This window comes from Octopus sinensis, linkage group LG1, assembly GCF_006345805.1.
Source record: "Octopus sinensis linkage group LG1, ASM634580v1, whole genome shotgun sequence".
Classification (NCBI taxonomy): Eukaryota; Metazoa; Mollusca; class Cephalopoda; order Octopoda; family Octopodidae; genus Octopus; species Octopus sinensis.
Window position 1 is genome coordinate 11,429,802 of NC_042997.1, and position 20,150 is coordinate 11,449,951.

A 20,150-nucleotide genomic window follows, 5' to 3' on the forward strand; every position below is an offset into this window, starting at 1 on the left:
ACCTGAAGCTCCGCAAGGCTCCGGCAGGGGGTAGTGGCAACCTCTGTTGTACTCTTTCGCCCCAACTTTCTCTCACTCTTTCTTCCTCTTTCTTGAGTAACGCAGCAATGGACTGGCGTCCCGTCCAGCTGGGGCGGGGTGTGAACACATACGCCACAGAAACCGGGAAACCGGGCCCATGAGCATGGCTAGGCTTGAAAAGGGCGCATAAATAAAAAAAATAATAAATGTGCACGGAAATAGCTAGAGAATTTTTTGGGTTCAAACTAAGACATTCATGGGGCAAAGTGTCCTTGAACCTGGCAACCTTTTAATTAATTGTGATTATTCAGTAGTTACTCTAAATAATACATTTTATCGTGTCCCTTCAGTCTTTCATCTTATTTCGATTCTTACGTCCACAGCTACGTATGCGACAAATTGTTTTTGTTCTCACAAAACAGATCTTTTTGTGAGATCTTTTCTTTTAACTACGTATTCATTGTAGATAATTATTTATCGCTGCTGCTTTTGGATTTGCCTACAGTTCAAGATATATAGAAAGAAGCCATCTAATGAAACTGAAGACAATAGTGCGAAAGAAACCGTAAGAAGATTATGCTGAATATTAAACTTGATGGTTTAAAAAGCGTTGATGGAAAAAAAGACGAGCCACATTGCCAGACAAAAGATTAGCCACATTGCTAGACAAGAAGTTAGCAACATTGTCATGTGTGCAGTGCAAACAAGCATTGCAAAAGAGAGAAAATTAAGACAAGTGTTCAAGAAGCAATTCTGTAGTTCAGATTTTACATTTTCATAGATCCAATGTGATGATTAAAATGGAACGACTCTGGAGTGTATCGATCGCGAATCTGACTCTAGTAATGTGCCAATAAGCAAGATGGTAGTTTGTAGAAAAAGGGAAATGAAACTTTTAATGAAAAAAACCTTTTCTCGTTAGCAAAGGCTAGTTTGGTGGAGGCGCGTGGCTTAGTGGTTAGGGTGTCAGCATTATGATCGTAAGATTGTGGTTTTGATTCCTGGACCGGGCGTTTCCCGTTGCTCCAGTTCACTCAACTGGCAAAAATGAGTAACACTGCGATGGACTGGCGTCCTGTCCAGCTGGGGAACACATACGCCATTGAAACCGGGCCCATGAGCCTGGCTAGGCTTTAAAAAGGGCGCATTTATTTGTGGAGGCGCGTGGCTTAGTGGTTAAGGCGTCAGCATCATGATCGTAACATTGGGGTTTCGATTCCTGGACCGGGAGACGCGTTGTGTTCTTGAGCAAAACACTTCATTTCACGTTGCTCCAGTCCATTCAGCTGGCAAAAATGAGTAACACTGCGATGGACTGGTGTCTCGTCCAGCTGAGGAACACATGCGCCATAGAAACCGGGAAACTGGACCCATGAGCCTGGCTAGGCTTTAGAAGGGCGCATTTATTCATTTATTAAAGGCTAGTTTGAAATGTTTAAGAAGCGCTTGAATATGTGCAACATAAAATGACTCTTTTACTATTTTACTCTTTTACTTGTTTCAGTCATTTGACTGCGGCCATGCTGGAGCACCGCCTTTAGTCGAGCAAATCGACCCCGGGACTTATTCTTTGTAAGCCCAGTACTTATTTTATAGGTCTCTTTTGCCGAACCGCTAAGTGACGGGGACGTAAACACACCAGCATCGGTTGTCAAGCAATGCTAGGGGGACAAACACAGACACACAAACACACACACACATACATATATATATATATACATATATACGACAGGCTTCTTTCAGTTTCCGTCTACCAAATCCGCTCACAAGGCTTTGGTCGGCCCGAGGCTATAGTAGATGACACTTGCCCAGGGTGCCACGCAGTGGGACTGAACCCGGAACCATGTGGTTGGTAGACAAGCTACTTACCACACAGCCACTCCTGCGCCTATAACTGTTGAAGCTTCCGTAGCCAATAACGGTAGTTGCTATTGATTAACCTGAGCAGCTAAGATAATAACTACTGAAATGTATTAGACACCGGCGTTGTGAGTGTTTATTGAGCGAAAACACCTAAAGCTCCACGAGGCTCCGGCAGGGGATGGTGGTAATCCCTGCTGTACTCTTTCACCACAACTTTCTCTCACTCTTACTTCCTGTTTCTTTTGTACCTGTATTTCAAAGGGCCGGCCTTAGTCACTCTCTGTGTCATGCTGAATATCCCCGAGAACTACATTAAGGGTACACGTGTCTGTGGAGTGCTCAGCCACTTACACGTTAATTTCACGAGCAGGCTGTTCCGTTGATCGGATCAACCGGAACCCTCGTCGTCGTAACCGACGGAGTGCTTCCATCCATTAGACACCAAAGCAAGTATACAATGTTGACTTCATGAGACTGCACTTTCCTGAAAGTCCATATTTGAACTTATATTTCTCGAGAAGAAGAAAATCAAACAAACAAACAAACGAACAACAAGATTTAAAGTTTCAAATTCATCTGACGCTTTTAGCGAGCGGAAATTTCGCTGGTGATATGAAATAAAGTCTCTGTATACGTTCATACTAGAACGTGGAAGAGGAGAAAAGAGGGAATTCTGTTATAAGCACGCCGTATAACACACACACACACACACACACACACACACACACACCACACACACACACAGACACACAGACACACAGACACACACACACACACTCACACACACACACACACAATGTTTGCTTTTATGTTTCTTTCTTTTACTTTCTTTTATTTGTTTCAGTCATTTGCTGCCTGCGGCCATGCTGGAGCACCGCCTTTAGTCGAATCAAATTGACTAGTACTTATTCTATCGGTCTCTCTTTGCCGAACCGCTAAGTTACGGGCACGTAAACACACCAGCATCGGTTGTCAAGCGATGTTGGGGTGGGGTGCAAACACAGACACACAAACATATCTATCTATATATATATATATATATACATATTTACGACGGGCTTCTTTTCAGTTTTCGTCTACCCACTCCTGCTGTGTGGTAAGTAGTTTAGTTATAGTAGCTTGCTAACGCACACGCGCTGTTAGTCAGTTTCTTCCAGTTGAACCAGAGGGGACGTGAGTTAGCTAGCTCCGTCCAATTACAGAAAAAAGACCAAAAACAGAGAAAGCTGTGGAGGTAAGTGACTTTGTTTGTTGTGAGCTGGGCATAATTTATTGCGTGCGAATTATTTTTTCAGTAGATTGTGTCCAGCTCTGAGACAATTTCACCTGCTCTCGGCGGCTGCTGTTTTTGTGTTTATTGAAAAAAAAAAAAAAACCAGTGGAGGGGCGTATCTTCGTCCGAATGATTGGAACCCAATACAGTTGAAGTTACCGTTGGCGGTGGCCAGTGTTGTGGTCGGTTTTGTTGGATTTATTTTACCATTGGACGGCCAGGAGTACCTTTTCGGCCGAAAAATTGTTTCCTTTGTCGGATTTTGAACACTCTTCTTCGAGCTATCATTTATTAAAAAAAAAAAAAATTTCTTGAACTGTTAATTATTTTATTTCTTCTCTTCTGATGTGTTTTTCTTCTTCTTTTGTGTCTTATCTTATTTTTATACCTTGAACTTTAATTGAACTTTGTGTCAATGACAAAGGAACTTCTTGTGTGGGAGTTGACACCTCCCAAAAAATATTTAAAAGAGCTTGAAAGGAAGACCGTGGTGTTGAGAACATACTCGAAGTCGCTCGACACCATAGCCGTCTTCCCAAAGGCCACCATTTTGAACGAGCTGGCGGACTACATGCCAGCCGTTAAATTTATCTCACGGGGAGTGAAATACGCAACGGTCTGGTTGCTATTTGACTCCCCAAAAGAAGCTTGCGACTTTGCAAGCCAGCCCCTTCAGGTCAAAGAAATATTGTTTCTCCCAAACTATATGGGAGAAAAATTATTGAGGGCTTGGATCTGCGGCCTACCACCCGGAGTTGAGGACTCTATCCGCCGGGGTCTGGGTGGTAGCAGTGCCAAGCTGCTAAATGTAAAAGTGTTGCCTGCGGCTGATTGGGAGGGATCGAAAGCTGTTTTGACCCTATGGACCCAATCAGCCGAAAGTCTGGTTTTTCCAGATTTCTTGAGGATGGCCGGGTCCAGGTATCCGGTGATGCTTGAGGGACGCCCCCCCCAAGTGTCACCTGTGCCTGGAGACCGGTCACATTAAGAAGAACTGACCCAGGGACCAAAGTAGGATCCTGGAGCAGTTAATGGTGGAATCTCTCCCTGCTCCCCCAATGGAGGGAGAGAAACAGAACGAGGAAATTGCTACATCCTCAAAAAAGAAAAGAAAGATGGGCAACAATGGTGACCCACCGAAAGACCCGGGAGCTGCGGGAGAAAAAGAGGACCCGTTGTGTGCAACACAGGAACCTCACCCTCCCGCGGCCCAGGGAAAAAAAGGAAAAAAAAGAAGAAAGAGAAACGGGACGCCGCCGGCGGATTGTAACACGCAGACGGCGTCTCCCATGCCTCCTCAGGCGGGTGTGCCGCCGGAGAATCAATATGTGGTCCTCTTCCACAAAGGAGGAACGCTTGAAAACGAGATAGGTAAATTGAGAAGGAGAGGCCAATGGGAGGGACTTCGGTCCTGCACGAAGGACCCCGAGTGGCCTTCGCAGGTGGCTGCGGAGGTCCTATGGGATACCGATCTGTGAAGGATCGTGAATTCCTTCCCGGAGGACTCCTTTCAATTTATACCTGCATGGTACGGCCTGACAAAGAATGATTGCCTCAATGAAACAATAGCGCTGGTCGGCCGGGTGACTTGAACTTTTTGAATGTTTTAAAAAGAAAAATTGTATCACATTGAGAAAGAGATTCATTGCCTCATTGTGACATTGTGAAATTTTGTGACTTTTTGAATTTTTTGAAAAAAGAACATTGTCTTAGAGAAGCGGAAGTCGGCGGGCGCTTTCGTCTTCTCCCATCACCATCTTTGTTCCATCACCATCATTCATACCATCAATGTCTACGTCCAGCCCGCAAAGCTACATCTATGTACTGCCTTCATGGCAAATTTAATGAATAAAAGTAGTTTAGTTATAATTAAAAAAAAAACAATTTTACATATTAATCTATGGGTTACTCTATACTTTTAGTAGAAGACGATAGAGTTCAACAGTGTTCATGTTTAAGAATAACAGAGGGATAGATAGATAGAGAGAGAGAGAAACACACACACACACACACATATATATATATATATATATATATATATATATATATTTATCTCAAGTCAAATCAGTGATTACATTTCCGAACCACGGTGTCGTTTAACTGGTCTTTCTGTCGACTATTTCATCTGAATTTGAACTCAGAACGCGAAGACGGGCGAAATGCCGCTAAGCATTTTGTCTGGCGCGCTAACGATTCTGCCACCTCCCCTCCTTATTTTATTCATACATCAGCATGGCCGCAGCTCTGAACTGAAACTAGAAAAAAGAAATATTGATGGTCATTTTAGGCAGTGCATCTGGACTATATTTTATGCATATTAGTGATTAATCTAATTCCTTATATATTTGTTCACGACAGCAACAAAAGCAACAGACTCCATTTTTCTGGGCACCAAAGATCACAGTTCAAGAGATGGCGAAAGAAGTCACTGTGTACCCGGTTCCGGAAACCGACCACAAAGCACCCTTTACTTCCTACCATAACCGGACATCATTTTGTGACAAATGTATGTAACTGATTTTCAGTCAGTTAGAGAGGGTTCGAAAGGGAAAAGAAAAATGAACCCTAGCAAGAGACTATTAAACAAAAGTGGGGATGAAACCCACTTCAGGACGATGACAACGACAACGTTGTCAACATGGAATTTGCATTCCTTCGAATGAGTAACCAGCACCTAGATTTATTTAAAGAATGAACAATACAGGCGTAGGAGTGGCTGTGTGGTAAGTAGCTTGCGTCCCCAAAGTCCATCCCCTCCTCACCGTGGTGGGGACGCTGGCAACGGGTAGTGTCAGAGCTATGCCGTCGGGAACTTCGGTTCCTGGTAGGGCCACCCAAGGCGGATTGGTCTGACACCGAGTGGTATTAGGGTCACAACCCGGCAGACGGGGCTCTGGTGAAAATCCTCGGAGTGTCTGTTTCAGCAACAGGCGGCTCCTCGGTCGTTCTGTCCTTGCGTCTGCGGACAATCTGCGGCAAACAGGATATCTCTACATGCGGGATTGTTGGAGACCGCTTATGAAACCCACATATTCCAACGAAACTTTTTCCAAGGAAGAAGCCGACTCAACCCGCCAAGGGTAAATGTCGCAACAAGTACAAGTACAAGTAAGTAAGTAGCTTGCTTACGAACCATGTGTTTCCGGGTTCAGTCCCACTGCGTGGCACCTTGGGCCAGTGTCTTCTGCTATAGCCTCGGGCCGACCAAAGCCTTGTGAGTGGATTTGGTAGACGGAAACTGAAAGAAGCCTGTCGTATATATGTATATATATATATATATATATTATATATATATATATAATATATATATATATATATATATATATATATATATATATATATGTATGTGTGTGTATATGTTTGTGTGTCTGTGTTTGTCCCTCCAGCATCGCTTGTCAACCGATGCTGGTGTGTTTACGTCCCCGTAACTTAGCGGTTCGGCAAAAGAGACCGATAGGATAAGTACTAGGCTTACAAAGAATAAGCCCTGGGGTCGATTTGCTCGACTAAAGGCGATGCTCCAGCATGGCCACAGTTCAAATGACTGAAACAAGTAAAAGAGCAAAAGAATAAAAGAGTAATAATAGGGTAGGAAATGAGATATTCTAACGACAGACTCTTAATAAAAGCAACGGCTCTTTATTATAACCTGTGAATGATGAGTTCCCCGAGGTTGTCGCCCACATGGTAAATAATGACATGGTTAATGAGATTGTTAATACTCTGCTTGTTTAGCGAAGCTTTTTGTGTGGTTTTCATTGCGTCTCCAGAAATTGCATCACCGAATTGGCAGAGTTGCCAGAGTATCAGACGAAATAGGTAACGGGTTTTATTCAATCTCCTTGCGTAGCGAGTTCAGGTCCCGCCGAGACCAACTTTTGTCTTTTAATCCTTCCAGTATTGATAAATAAAGTATAGAGGTGGGGGACTGACTAGGTGTCGACTGGTGAAATTGATAGGGCGTCGGACTAGATGCCTTTGTGATATTTGTCTCGTCTCTTTATGTTCAGACCCCCACCTTGGTTTACACAGGTGGTAGTCTTAATCCATCCCCGATTTAACACAACAACCACCACCACCACCACCACCACCACCACCACCACAACCACCAATACCACCACCACCACCACCACCACCACCGCCACCACCACCACCACTACCATCACCTCCACCACCACCATTTCCACTACCTGGTCGTAGGGTACCTTTAGCGGAGTCCACTCTGTTGCAAGCATTCACGCCGATTTGAGGATATAGTTTACCTCCACCCCACTGGTCTCAAGACCCTATAAAGGATCCCTTTCGCTGCCCCCCTCACAAGGCGGTAAATAATTTCTGAGATGTGTGCAGTATTTGTGTTTTTGTATAATTCTTTCTACTATAGGCTCAAGGCCTGAAATTTGGGAGAGGCGGAGGAATGGAGAGGGGTCCAGTCGGTCACCTTGATCCCAGTACGCAACACTGGTTCTTATTTTATCGACCTCGAAAAGACGAAATGCAAAAATAAACTTCTGCAGTATTTGAACTCAGAATTTAAAACCGAAAGAAATGCCGCAAAGCATTTTTGTCCAGCTCAATAACAGTTCTGCCAGCTCATCACCTTCATATGTTTCATGATAATAAATTTATGCTGTTTTGTGTGTGTGTGTGTGGGGGGGGGGGTTAAAGATGATTTTCTTTTACTCTTTTACTTGTTTCAGTCATTTGACTGCGGCCATGACTGCGGCCATGCTGGAGCACCGCCGCATTTAGTCGAGCAAATCGACCCCCAGGACTTATTCTTTGTAAGCCTAGTGCTTATTCCATCGGTCTCTTTTGCCGAACCAAGTGACGTGGACGTAAACACACCAGCATCGGTTGTCAAGCGATGTTGCGGGGATTGGGTGGGTTTTGGAAAACACAGACACACAAACACACTCGCATATATATACATATACATATATACGACGGGCTTCTTTCAGTTTCCGTCTACCAAATCCACTCACAAGGCTTTGGTCGGCCCGAGGCTATACTAGAAGACACTTGCCCAAAGTGCCACGCAGTGGGACTGAACCCAGAGCCATGTGGTTGATAAGCAAGCTACTTACCACACAGCCACTCCTGCGCTTTTTGATAATTTGGTGTTGTTCGTGTTTGTTGTGAAAGCGTCTATAACTTGAAAAGTGATAAGGCAGCGAGCTGGCAGAAATGTTAGCGCGCCGGGCGAACTGCTGAGCAGTATTTCGTCTGTCGTTACGTTCTGAGTTCAAATTCCGCCGAGGTCGACTTTGCCTTTCATCCTTTCGGGGTCGATAAATAAAGTACCAGTTTCGCATTGGGGTCGATGTAATCGACTTAATCCATTTGTCTGTCCTTGTTTGTCCCTTCTATGTTTAGCCCCTTGTGGGTAGTAAAGAAATATATAGCTTGAAAAGTGATTATGTAGAACTGGTTGAGTAAAACTTAGAGTTTTTGAACTGAAAGTGTCTTGTGTTGACTGTGTTAGGTACCAAATAAAATTATAGTTAGACGGTGTTTATGTTTTTGTTCATGTTCTATCTATTGCAATTGTTATTAGCATTATTGGCACCATTTTTATGCTTTTCTCCGAATGCTTTATTTCCATTTCGAGGTCGCTGTACTTGCATAGGTTTACGAATACCTCTAGGGCGGTAACTTGGTCGGAAGGGATCGAGTTGTTTATAAGAGTGCATAAGTTTTCCTTTCTGTCTTTGATTATTAAATCTGGGAGGTCTGCTTTGATCTCCTTCTAAATCTGGTTAGGCATGTCCTAGAGTATCGTAGCCATGTCATTGTAATATACCGGATTTGGTGAGTCCTTTGATGTAGAAACGTATGCATATTGCCTAATAGATAAAGCTATCAACATTGTCATGCCTCTCGGATATGTTGTCTTTACTGCGACTGGACAGAGGAAATGATGTGGTCGATTGTTTCTTCATATTGATTTCATAGCATGCAGTTGACATTAAGCTTTTATTTTATTATCTATTTTGTTAGTTTACTTTGTAGATTTTCTACAGCTAAAACCAGAATTCCGTTTTTGACTTTAGTTCCGAACGTTCGAAATATTAGTACATTTCCTCTTTGTCCACTCTCACAGGAATAATGATAATAGAAAGAGTTTTCTTTCAAATCTTTCTATTGTATTGTTTTCAGAATTCCACTTAGAATTTTTCTTACCTTTTCTTTTCTCTTTACTATGTCTTCACTATTCTACTTTGCATTTTATTGTTTCCGTTATATATAAGTATCATATTTTCTTCGTGTTGCTTTATCAAACTATTGGGTTGTCCGGAAAGTTCGTGCCGATTTTTAAAGGAATGAAAAAGGTCAACAAATACTTGCCATTACATTTTTAATCAACCAAATATGAACCATTTTGTTGCACAATGCGTCTCCATCTTTCCTTTAACTTCAAAATACCCTCTTCCTAGAATTGAGGTGGTTTCATGGCAAAGAATTCATCAAGGTATTCTTTTACGTCATCCAAAGAATTGAAATTTTTACCATTAAGACTATTCTGCAGAGACCTGAATAAGTGGAAATCTGAAGGAGCAATATCTGGTGAATATGGAGGGTGGGGTAACACATCCCAGCCGAGCTGCAGCAATTTTTGTCTGGTTCCCAAAGCATCAAGTACCGAAAATGAACTTTCTTATCTTCCATTTTAAAGGGTTACAGAATTAACGCAGGTTATAGGAACATAAATCTTCTTCCACGAAAAGATAGCTTAAACTGTGCTCTAAATGGAGGTGTTGTCAAATTCTATTTTATGAACTCAACCATATTCTAAAATAAGTCGAAAGGTAAGCTTCTATAAATCGGCACGAACTTTCCGGACAACCCAATAATATATCTACTTTAGTTTGTTTCTAAGTAATTTCCTAGAGCCACAGTGGTTATATTGGAATAGTTCTTTATTTGCATGTTCTCCTTGCACTTCGTGAATATAGCCTTCCTATATCAGTTTTAGGTTTTTAGTTTTGGAATACTGTTAATGGTTTTACCGTTTCCAATCGCAGCTCCTTCAATTTACTTCACTTGAACTTACTTTTAGGTCAAGAAAATGATTTGCTCATTGGTTGGTGATTATGATCCATTTAACGAACACATCAATCACCCATAGACTGGTAATGTTCATTTCTATATTTAAGAGATGAGGAATTATGTATATTATTTACATTATTTACATTCGACGGATATTTGTCGAACAAGATAAGGACAAACAAGACGAGGACAAATATCCGTCGAATGTAAATAATGTAAATAATGTAAATAGTGGTAATTTTCATGTATGATATTTGAAATTACCATAATACACTACAAGAATATTCTTAATACAGAGCAGATGTTATCTCAACCTCAGTTCTCTCATCATATACAGCTCTTTGACATTTCATGTACCGACCATCATTATATTATTGATATTACAAAGGCGTACAGGAAAATCATTACCTTACAAGCGATTATTGTTTGTGAAGTGGATTTTAATAATTCCATTGACCAATCAATAAGTGAACAGAATAACTTTGGACCCTTTTGATCCTTCGGTTGGCCTTCAAGCCTAAAGGAGGTGATAATTAAAATTAGATCATTAAATTGAAGAAAATTCTGGTCGTAAAAACCAAGGGAGAAAACCCCTAAAATTTTAATATTTTTGTCAAGAGGCTCTTTTTTTTTTCAAATATGAGTGTAAACTGTAAATGATTTATTAACTTAGAACAATAGACATAATACAAGTTCTTACAAATGAAAGTCAATGAAAAGAAAAGAAAAGTGTAAAAACAAAGAGAAAGGGAACAGAAAAAAGAGGAAAGAGAGAAAAATGTACAAATTTATATAAATAAAGCTGAAGTTGTCTGTATATGGCAGGTTTGGTAGCCTTCAACTAACATTATCTCCTCCGAGACCCTGCGGCGCAAGTTGACCAAAATTGAGAGTATGATAGAATGCTCTTCATTCTGTAAAAGAAAACAAATTCAAATCGGACCATGTTAAGACCAAAAATTATTTACATCAAAAAGGTGCTTTTTTTCTATGAAAATCCCTATTTTTATGATTTTTTGACTGATGTGTCGCCATTTTTCGGTGTATTTCAACAAGAAAAATGTTCACTTAAAGGGAATAACAAGCAACATAATGCAAAATTATTACTTTTCAAAGATTTCAATTCTAAAGGGTCGAAACAAAACCGAGCAACGCCGGGCGATACTGCTAGTTATATATAATACTCTTTTCTGAAATTTCCCCCGAATTCTTCTATTTTGAATTTTAAAAAAATTTCATCCATTTCTAAGTACTTCTTTGTGTTGTTTTGTTATGCTCTTTGAAGTCATTGTCTAAATCTACCTTAATGTTTTCACAATTATGATTTATTTAACTAATTATCTTTAAATTTCCAGTTAAATCTACTGACGAAGGCACGCAGTATTAATGTCAGGAGACCCGTCTCATGATCATAAGGTAATGAGTTTGATTCCAGAACCGGGCGGTGTATTGTGTTCTGCTGTGTATCATTTGTTATATTACTCCAGTCTACTCGGTTGAAGATGAATAGTAGCAAATTGCTGGTGCATCCCGTCTCATTTTAGTTGGAGCATACTGGATATTTCATTGGTCGAGAGGGAGGCTGCTTGTATTCGTGACAACACAGGCACCTAAATAATGAACAATAGCATGGGACATACTATCAAGTCATTCGGGATATATATATATATATATATATATATATATATATTATATCATATCGAGGATGAGTAGTGGATATAGGGAGAGAGAGAGAGAGAGAGAGAGAGAGAGAATGAGAGAGAAAGAGGAGAGAGAGTAGATAGAGAGATAGGTAGATAGGCAGGGAGAGAGAGAAAGAGAGAGAGAGAGAGAGAGGGGATAAAACAGAATCCCATGAGACTGGTGGTGGCTTGCATCGCCAAGACTTCTATTGTTTAGAAAATTCAACAGAAATCGTACTATGAAATTGCCGTGGGGAGTGGATAATCTAACGTTTTGGAGAGAGTCCTACTTCAAGGTACAGCTGATAGGAGGGAAGTGAAAAAAAAACCTGCAGAGTTTTACATGTTGTATATTTGAAAAACTGGCTGCAACTGATGAGGAACGCAAGACAACACGAGCTTCATACTTAGACAAGAAGTAGCAGTCTGCCAAATTCATTCGCAAGGCATTAGTCGGCTTGCGACTGTAGTAGAAGACACTTGCACAAGGTGCCGCGTAATGAAGCTGGAATCGAAACTACGTGGTCGCGAAGCGAAATTCTAAACCACACAGCCATGACTGGAAACTGACTGAGAAAATGAGAGAAAATAGTAGATAGAAAAGGAGAGATTGATATAGATTATGTAAAGTGATTTATCAAGACACATATGAGATATTGTATTGATTTTATCCTGTCTTTCCTTCTTCCTCTCTTCCTACCAATTTCTTTCTTTCGTTCTTTCTTTCTTTCTTTCTTTCTTTCTTTCTTTCTTTCTTTCTTTCTTTCTTTCTTTCTTTCTTTCTTTTCCCCCTCTCACTCTCACCCTTTCACGTTTTTTCTCCCATATTTCTTTTTCCAGCCATACTTGACGTACCACAAAACTTTCTTGGTCTCTGTTCTTTTGGCATTGTCTCTCTCGCTCTCTTCTCTCTCGCTCTCTCTTCTCTCTCACTCTCTCTTCACAAATACACATGCATATACACATACCAAAGCATATTTTAAGTCTGTCTGTCAGTCAGTCTGTCTCTGTCTCTGTCTGTCTGTCTCTCACTAACGCTCTCCCCTTCTCTATCTATCTATCTATCTATCTATCTATCTATCTATCTATCTATCTATCTATCTATCTGCTATCTATCTATCTATCTATCTATCTATCTATCTATCTATCTATCTATCTATCTATCTATCTAACAACACTACACCTCTCTCTCGCTCTGTCTCTCTCTCTTTCTTTTTCTCTCTCTCTCTTCTCTCTCTCTCTTTCCCCCTCTCTGTACGTAGTTAATCTGTTGATACACACACCACACACACATACATACATACATATATATATATATATATATATATATATAATATATATATATATATATATTCATTATGCATTAACATGTAAAAATTCCTTTCAACATACATGCATTTTAAAAAATATGTATGCATATATACATATGTGTGTGTGCGTGAGCATATGTATAATAAAGAAAGCGAGAGAGAGAGAGAGAGAAAGAGAAAGGAGAGAGAGGAAGGGTGAAGGAGAGGGAGGAGAGAGTGAGAAAAAGAGAGAGAACAGTTTTCTCAGGTATATATATATATTATATATATATATATATATATATACAGATATTGTTAGCTGTTAATTAGTACTATAAATTCATTAATTACGTGCACTATACTTATCGACGTCATAGTTGTTTATCTCAGAAAATATACAGAAGCCTGGAAGCAAGTGATTAATGCATGTATTTACCGATAAATACTAACCGGCTGTTAGTATTTATGTTATTCTTTTGGGCCTGGGTAGTTTTGGTGGAAGTGACAAAACTAAAAAAAACAAAACAAAAAAAAACAAAAGAGAAAAAGAAAAACAACTATCCAAAAAACAAACAAAGAACCCCCCCCCTGCAAAACCTAGAAATGAAACAAAACCAAGGTATAACAACAGCAATGATAATGATGATGATGAAAATGATGATGATGATGATGATGATGATGACGGCGACGACGACGACGACGACGATGACGATGATGATGATGAGGACAACAACGAAGACGATGATGATGATGAAGATGATGATGATGATGATGATAGACTTATCGCAAAAGTGTTTTCGAAATAGAAAATTTTAAATGCTATACATATCTTCAGGGGCAATACGTTTTTTTATGTATGTATGCATGTATGTATGTATGTATGTATGTATGTATGTATGTATGTATGTATGTATGTATGTATATTTTTCTTTGGGTGTTTTGAAAGTATTCTTTTTTCCTCTTTGCAGAATTCAACCCAGGTCACTAACAAAGGAGTTTTTGTTTAAGTCAGCTCTTGGCGTTTCTGATTAAGAATTGGTTGGTATGTGCATACATGTGCTATATATATACATTATAATATATATATATATATATATATATATATTATATTATATTATATATATATATATATTATAATATATATATAATATATATATATATATATATATATATATATATATTTATGTGTATATATATATATACTATATATATATGTATATGTATATATATATATATATATATGTATAATTATATTATATAATATATATATATATATATATGTATATATATATATATATATATATATATTATATATGTATATAATATATGTATATATATATATTATATATATATATATATATATGTATATATATATATATATATATATATGTATATATATGTATATATATATATATATGTAATATATATATATATGTATAATATATATATATGTATAATATATATATGTTTTATATATATATATATATATATGTATATATATGTATGTATGTATGTTTGTTTGTATGTATGTATATATGTGTATGTATGTGTGCGTATACATACACGTACATATATACTACATCCATCTATTCATTCATCCATCCATCTATCCATCCATCCATCCATCCATCCATCCTTCCACACATTCATACATCTATATATAAATTATTTCTGCTCTTTTATTCTTTTCCTTGTTTTAGTCGTTTGACTGCGCCCATGCTGGAGCACCGCCTTGGGTGTTTGACTCATTGCATGTTATATAGGTGTGTGATTCTATGCATGTTTTCCGGCCAGGTTCCTCAAACAAAGAATCCATGGAATGTTTCACAAATTGTCACCAATCCTCTCACCGATTATATTTAGAGAATACGAATCAGTTTGCGTTGATTTTTTTTCCACAGAGAAACCTACCATTTCTAGGTTTTATGTAGAACTGTCGTTACGAAGCGCAGAGCACCTATGATAATAGGCATTAACGTCTGTATGAAGATTGTATGGTAAGTTTGTATGTACGTACGTAAGTTTGTATGTACGTACGTATGTATGCATACGTAGAAATACTCGGGTTGATGTATGAGGACGCAGTAAGGCCAGAAAGAAAGGCTGCACTTAACTTAAAACCGTTGCAGGGGTATTACTGACACTACCCTGTCGGCGATGGGTAATAGACAGCCATCATGAATGTATAAATGAATGTTTGTCTGCATAGATAAAGAAATTAAATATATTTATCTTAGCATTTCGGCTTTTGGTTTGTGAATGTACCGTGTTTGTAAGTATATATATATATATATACGAGCACCCCCCCCCACTTCCAATGGATGGTGCTGAGTTGTCAAACATTTAAACCAAATTTTCTCAAAACAACTTGTCCGACCGTCCCATAGGCCTTTGAGAAACATTGATTTAACCTAATTTTGAGACACCAGCAAAAGATGGATTTCGACTGATGTACTTGCGCATACAAATGCACGTTCCCACAGCTTTATTGATCACATTCTCACCAGGAATCGATTTTTGTAATTTTTTCAAGACTTATACATGTCCTGATACCGTCGGTATCTACATATCAAATTTGAGTGCAATCGGATGGAGGATACCCGAGATCCTAGAAGGCACACACACAGACAGACAGAACGGATTTTATATAATAGATATATCAAAATGTATATATATATATATATATATATATATATATATATATAATATATATATATATATGTATATAGTGGTTGTCTACTCCTTATGCAGAGTTTGACTACCTCTTGTGCTTACAACTTAGATCCCTCATGGCATCTGATGTGGCTTTTTAAACCAGACAACGTATTGAAAAGACACCCACATAGATTGCATATCTGATTTCGACAACCAAGAGCTGCAGTTAAGTTCTGATCTTTGTGGATCTTAAAATGTCTTTTGAGGCCTCCGCTAGTTTTGCAGACCTTATGGCATACACGGCATTGAAATGTGTGCTCAAATATATGCAGGCAGAAAAGTTGGTGGCGGTTCGTTTTTCATGAGATTTGAGCCCAGCAAAAAGAAAGGCATGGTCGGTCACAAACTGTGCACACAAAAGCTTTCACTCCACTCTGCACTTGTTCGCCATCCAGCTCGATCCGAAGCATAGGTTTCTATGGCCTTGGATCCATTCCAAGTGACTTCATAGTAGTCCCTATGTCATCCTTAAACCTCTTTTACAACCTCGCCATAAAACAGTTATTTGGGTTGCGTTTATCCGGCATTCGAACAATATGGCGTGACCACCTCATTTGGTTTTTCAGAATCATTGATTTAATTGAATTAATCTGTGTCTGGAGTAAAAAAAAATCCCCATTTAATATGCGGCGAAGGCATATTTGGTGGAATCGTTCTAACAGTTTGAAATGTCTTTCATAATACGTTCATGTTTCAGAAGAATACATCAGGAATGGTAAGGCAAACGATCTGTAAAGAACCAATTTTGTGTTGTTATTTATGTCGTTGGAAAAGTGCATTGTTCATTTGACATTTCGGGAAAAGTGCATTGAGCAGAATTATGCCCTATACCATTGCTTTGTTGATTTAAGCAAGGCATTCAATACTGTTAATCGAAATTCTCTGTGGCTAATACGAAAGAAAATAGGTTGCCCAGAAAAATTTGTAAGCGCGATCAGGGCATTGCATCAATATATGAAGACTAGAGTTAATTTTGGTGGTAGGCTTTCTGAATCTTTTGCCGTAGAAAATGGAGTAAAGCAAGGAGACCTTGATGCACCCACCCTCTTTACAATTGAAGGGGTCTTGTGGCGTGAATGAAATATTGAGAATGTAGTGGTAGTATTAAATAGATAGAGAGTTGAGAAAAGATGCATGTGTTAAAATGAAGAGAATGCTCAAAAGGAATAGGGGAGGCGAGTTAATTCGTACCTGGAGAACGCTCGTAAAGCGAAACTAGTAAACAGACAATAAAACTCGTAAAAGCTCGTAAACCCGGGGTCTCGTAAAACGGGCCCTCGTAAAATGAAGTATCATTGTATATGCATGTTTATATATATATATATGTATGTAAGTATGTATGTATATATGAATGTATATACATGCTACATGCATACATATACACTATATGTAATAATTGAATTATTCCTATAAAAAGAGGATTTTTCTAAGTAAAGAACAACGCCCCATTATTGGAATTTTTAAAACAATAAAAAGGAGTAATGAATTACACTTTGAATTTTAGAAAAGCCTTACATATATGAACTGTTCTTATTACAAAACGAATTTGTCCGATACGTGTTAGATAATGTGTTTCTTAACCTGAAAACTTCACCTTTTGTCGACTGTTAGTTAAACACTAACAGTCGACTGTTAATTAAACACTAACAGTCGGCGAGCTGGCAGAAACGTGCGTACAATATGAGAGATTGTTTTGCAAAAGGAAAGCTTTTATGGCGGCGAGCTGGCAGAAACGTGAGTGTGCCGGGTGCAATGCTTAACTGTATTTCATCTGTCTTTACGTTATGCGTAGGAGTGGCTGTGTGGTAAGTAGCTTGCTTACCAACCACATGATTCCGGGTTCAGTCCCATTGCGTGGCATCTTGGGCAAGTGTCTTCTACCATAGCCTCGGGCCGACCAAAGCCTTGTGAGTGGATTTGATGGACGGAAACTGAAAGAAGCCCATCGTATATATGTATATATTTATATATATGGCATTATTATACATACATGCCACACGCTAAGAGGGACAAAATTAGTCATTTCTACCAAAAAATTTTACTAATCCCACCGAATGCAATTTTTCAAAGTAAGACATTTAAAAATATGGACTTGTATCACCTGTGATTTCATACCTCTGTATTCATCAGCAAGCCTGGACGTATCATAAATAAACGACCCTACCTCGTCTAAGCCGAGCAGCTAACTGATCAACATCAACGAAGCACATGGGTGAGTTTACATATATTACATCTGGTAAATGGCAGACTTTTACGAATTGCATTCGGGAAAGGAAAAGTTTTTTCGGAATAAAAATTTAGCAATTAAGGACAATTCCTTTCTCGAAATGCAATTCGTAAAAGTCTGCCATTTACCAGATGTAATATATGTAAACTCACCCATGTGCTTCGTTGATGTTGATCAGTTAGCTGCTCGGCTTAGACGAGGTAGGGTCGTTTATTTATGATACGTCCAGGCTTGCTGATGAATACAGAGGTATGAAATCACAGGTGATACAAGTCCATATTTTTAAATGTCTTACTTTGAAAAATTGCATTCGGTGGGATTAGTAAAATTTTTTGGCAGAAATGACTAATTTTGTCCCTCTTAGCGTGTGGCATGTATGTATAATAATGCCCTCTATATATAAATTATGTTCAATAAGAAAGAATTATTTTCGAAATTTTTTCTCTTATGAGGTCTTTCACGCTATCTATCCGATAATTTCTTGTTAAGTTTTCCTTATTAAGAAGTTGTCCTTAATTGCTAAATATTTATATATATGTATACGTGTCTGTGTTTGTCACCCCAACATCGCTTGACAACCGATGCTGGTGTGTTTACGTCTCCGTAACTTAGCGGTTCGGCAAAAGAGACCGATAGAACAAGTACTAGGCTTACAAAGAATAAGTCCTGGGGTCGATTTGCTCGACTAAAGGCGGTGCTCCAGCATGGCCACAGTCAAATAACTGAAACAAGTAAAAGAGTAAAAGAGTAAAAGACTTAATAACACAGCCAAGTACACCAATAATTATAGGCAGAATCGGAAGTGTATAATCTGTTTATAAATGCAGCTTAAAGCCGTGGACTATAATGTTCTCTTTTTCATTAGTTTTGAATGGAATAGATTAAGTTAGGCTGCTGACTTCCTCAAGAGTACATTTTTTTTTCTGTCTCAAGCATTCAGGACTTGTTTGTATCTAGTGGAAATTTAGACTGAAATTCACTACCAATATTTATTACAGTAGAATATATAAATATATATAAATATATACAAATCAGGAATATTTTGTATATTTGTTCCAGGGTATTCTTTTTTAAAAATGCATTGTGTATTGTTTTGACAACAACGCCAAGCCACATATTTACTGATATAATTTTGGTCAATTGCTGATTACTCGTGATGTGTAAATGACTTCTAGAAAAATATTACGTGATCGATATTTTCGTATCTACATGGTTTAATTGATTTCGTTGTTTCTAGTATTCAACAGGTATTTAGTAGCTATGTCATGCACTTGGATTACAAATGCACAACCTTCGAAATTCATTGAGGCGAGTGCTACACTTCCTGATCGTGTTAGTATCATTGTGAAGCTTTCAGAAAATACCACGCGTCTATATTTTTTCGATGGTTTCCAGAATGTTTCTCTTTCAGATCTTTGTTGAAGTACGTTCGTTCACCAGTTTCGAAGTCGCATGAAACATCGACGGGAACCGATTCTGTCTCTGGACTGACCTTAAACCTCTTATTTTATCTTTTCTTCATAGAGTCAATCGATGACACTATTTCTATGGAAGTTGTCACGATGTTGCGAATTTTAAGTTGATGGAATGGATATCTTATAAAGTGAAGTATCCCAAATATTGGCACCAGTTTCTACAAATGCAATATAAGAGATTGTTTTGGAAGAGGAAAGAAAGCTTTCTGCCATATTTTTAAAGGTTAGCTCTATGGTCTATATCAATGTTTGCGATATGTGTGTATTATACATTTTAACAGATACTTAGGCGAGTAGATACGTGCGTTTATTTAGTACTCCCTGTATGAAACAGAAGGTATAGAGAGACAATAGTCAACGTTTTTCATTCCCTGACATTCTACTAATTTCCTTGGCCAAGTACCATCGCTTACCAGCTGAAAAATATTGTTATTAATCTAACGGTTTCTCTGCATTGTAGCTGTTTCCGGTGTAGATCTTTAGATAATCAACAAAAGAATTGTAAATTACATTCGCATCTTAGCTATTAAGGCAAGCCAGATAGTATATATTGTT

The 20,150-nt window shown here is 38.5% G+C and overlaps 1 long non-coding RNA gene across 2 annotated transcripts in view; it reads left to right on the forward strand.

Annotated features, from left to right (window-relative positions):
* LOC118766153 overlaps positions 1-19,815 on the forward strand; it is a 22,641-nt gene extending 2,826 nt beyond the window's left edge. Inside the window, exon 3 of one of the 2 annotated variants that reach the window (XR_005002062.1) lies at positions 19,645-19,815. This is a non-coding gene — a long non-coding RNA (uncharacterized LOC118766153). Of the gene's footprint in view, positions 1-526; positions 861-19,644 lie in introns of those variants that run through there. The other variant, XR_005002068.1, reaches the window with a different exon arrangement.
* The last annotated feature ends 335 nt before the right edge of the window (positions 19,816-20,150 follow it).